Raw genomic sequence first — 3,218 nt, 5'->3', positions numbered from 1 at the left:
CTTGAAGCAAGCAAGAATATGTTCTATCATCAATTTTCAGAAAGAAGAAATTCTTTTTGCACTTGACTACAATGACAGTCACAAATGAAGTAGTTGATCCTCCAGCAAGCATCCCATCTTTGTCACCTGTAAAGTGAAAACATGATCATCCTAAACAGGAGGAAACGTAGAGCATAATGATCTCCTGAGCAGGAAACTTTGTTTAGATCAGAGGTTTTGTACTGATGGTAGGCAGCAATAACGTAGGAAAAACCCTACAAGATATTCAAAATTTTACCCTCTTCATCTTCAAAACCTACAAACTACCGTCACTTTTTTATGTTCGTTTATCACGAGTTAATTAGAAATGTAAAAGGTAGTAACTCTGCTTTGCACCAATAAAACAGAGAGCTTTTTTTTAGTTTTTTTAATAATACATAGTTCTATCTTGGCACCAGATAGTGGTCAAGCATCTTCTGAGTTGCACACAATTCATCATAATCACTTTCTTTATATAAAAAATCTTATATACATTGCATACTTTTGGTATGTTCCAGTTACATATTTGAAACGATTTTTGCAGTTGGCTCCAAAATTTAGGAATAAAGTGCCTGTTATTGTTTCTGTTCTTGTTCTCTACAACTTAATATCTTACTGTCCTTCTTCAAAATTCAAGGTACAAACTGATGAAATAGGAGTAGGAAAAATACTCATGCTAATGTTGTGAACGTACACTAACCTGAAACCTTTATCTTCTTTCACTCTAATAGCACTGGAAAAATATAAATCTCAACCACCTATGAAAAGGTAATTTTGACATGAGTTAGAAAGACAATAAAGCGAAAAGTAAGTAACTCATCACAAGTGGAAATTAGTGCAAGGATTATGATATTTACTAGGGAAATTTTTTTTAGCTGCCCCTTTAGAGATACCAAATCGGCAAATCTGTAGTACTGTGCACTGGGTACAGAATACTAATCTCCAGGAAATAAGACAACCACATTTAAGTATTGAATACTTATCAACGATATCAACATCCACTATACTGAAGAATACTTCTACATTTGTTTCTCGTGTGTTGATGTAGCACATGATTTAGTTATTCAGCAACATAACTTTATAATCTTCATAGAGGAACAGGGCTTCTCTCAAGTGGAAGAGACTTCATGTGTGCAACTCACGGTTTTCGACCAAGTAAACATTTTGGACTGCTTATTAGATTCTCAAGAATTAGTCTACCATCCCAAAACGTCCACCACCAAAAAAAAAAAATTTCCTGTATAATCACTGATGCAATACGATCAACCATGATTTCAGGAATGTAGATGAAATTATTAAGCATGTAAATCCTTAAAAATACGCCTGTTTTCCAAGTATCAAGAAAAGATAGACTGTAATAACATGTATAAACACTTCTGGATTAAGTACCACCAGGTAACTAGGTTAAATAACTTCCCTCTCCTACTCTGGGGTATGAAAGTAAATTAAAAAATCCATCATATATGATGTCATAAATCAATAAGAATATTAGGAGGGGTTTGAAGCAATGTTACTCTTTACATGTAATAGTCGCCAAAGTCACAGAAGACATAATTACACAGTTATATTAGGAGGCGCATTGGGGCCTGAGCACCCGAGGAGAGTTTCCTCATTAACAATCATTATCTCAGCATATAAATTTCACGTCAAATATTCAGCATTTGGTTGAACATTGAGTTATTCCACAACATCTAGAAAAGTGACTTGAGATGGTTGATGAGTGAATAACCACATTTAAACTTCTGAACAACATTACAAGAAAAATGACACACACACACACGAAAGAAAGGGTACCGACGTGCTCTCAAAGATGATCAATTATGCAGTACACCCAAATACAAAAACAAGCCATAAAATGTGCAAACACAGTGATTGTAGCAGCATGGTAAAATTGTTAGAAGGCACTATATGAGGAGTACGCATAGAAGTACTCATGAATTTTCAAGTGTGCCTAGAATTATGCAGAATGAACACTTGTGTATGAAGCCATATCTGTATCTAGCAGGCATATTAGATGACTGTTCTTGGATGCGCTTCTAGATATTTGTCAAGTCTATCCGCACCTTTTGTAAATTATTTTACTTTGGGATGGTTTCAAAGCTTCTTGAACCCTTATTTTGACATTCGTCAGGCACATATTTTATATGCATTGCACGCATTAGGATATGATTTTGGAATATGTTTCAATAGAGGATCTGAGTTATATTAAGGCCATCCGCTGAAGCACTATCTGAAAATATGCAACTAGTCCTATGTATACATTTAAATGTAAATATTAATGTCTACAGTATATTAAATTATATTCTACACATATTATCATAACTCATTGTTGCTAGTTATGGGTAATAATCATAGGAAATGCATAAAATAATAGACGATACAAACTTGACTTTCTACTGCATTTAGGATTAGATTCTTCAGACTACCAAAAAAGTTACAGGAGAAACAATTCGGTTTAATTACAACTGTGTATTATTTAGTTGAAAATATGAATCATCTTCATTGAAAAGTGGGAACGAGTGCAATAAATGAAAATTAAAGTAATATATATGATATAACTATGATTATCTACAAAGTACTAATAGATGATCATACTTTATCCAAATCCACTGTAGCAATGATGAGGATTGTAGCTCACTTACCTTCTTTAATATGTCACTGTTATCTCCTCCTCTACTGCCAGTAGTCCATTTCCCAAATAGAAACACTAGAGGCACACCCTTAAACCATACTATCAACCACACTCCTCTCTATCTATAGCGTTTGTTGGGCCCCACATGTTTTACTAAAAAAATCATAAAGACACTATAGATAGAGAGGGGTGTGGTTGATAGTGTGGTTTAATGGTGTGCCCCTAACACTACTCACGTCTTCACGTCAAACAAAGATCTTCTCCGCCGTTGCCATTCGTCTTCTCCATCTTCCCAAGATGTTGCATCTGCCGTGCCTCGAACTACTTCAATATAGGCATGAAATTCATACTTATACTGTTAACAGAACATCCTATGAAACAGATATATTTTGGTGAAAGTAATATGTGCATGAAGAAATCACACTTACTGTTAATCGAACAGACTATGATACAAATGTGTTTTATTCCCACCAATCAACCACACACAAAAGCTGCATCAGCAAAGATTTACATAAGACGTACGCCCAGATCCAACCTGCGGCAAGGACGTCTCTCACAAAATATACAA

At 34.8% G+C, this 3,218-nt stretch overlaps 1 long non-coding RNA gene across 1 annotated transcript; it reads right to left on the bottom strand.

Annotated features, from left to right (window-relative positions):
• On the bottom strand, positions 1 to 2,829 carry LOC109850784. Its single transcript, XR_002249545.1, has 3 exons — positions 2,661 to 2,829; positions 719 to 776; positions 1 to 126 (listed from the first exon to the last, which is right to left on the bottom strand). It is a non-coding gene; the product is annotated as an uncharacterized LOC109850784 (long non-coding RNA).

The sequence above is a fragment of the Asparagus officinalis genome, chromosome 7 (genome assembly GCF_001876935.1).
Source record: "Asparagus officinalis chromosome 7, Aspof.V1, whole genome shotgun sequence".
NCBI lineage: Eukaryota > Viridiplantae > Streptophyta > Magnoliopsida > Asparagales > Asparagaceae > Asparagus > Asparagus officinalis.
This window is presented reverse-complemented; position numbering and strand designations above follow the sequence as displayed.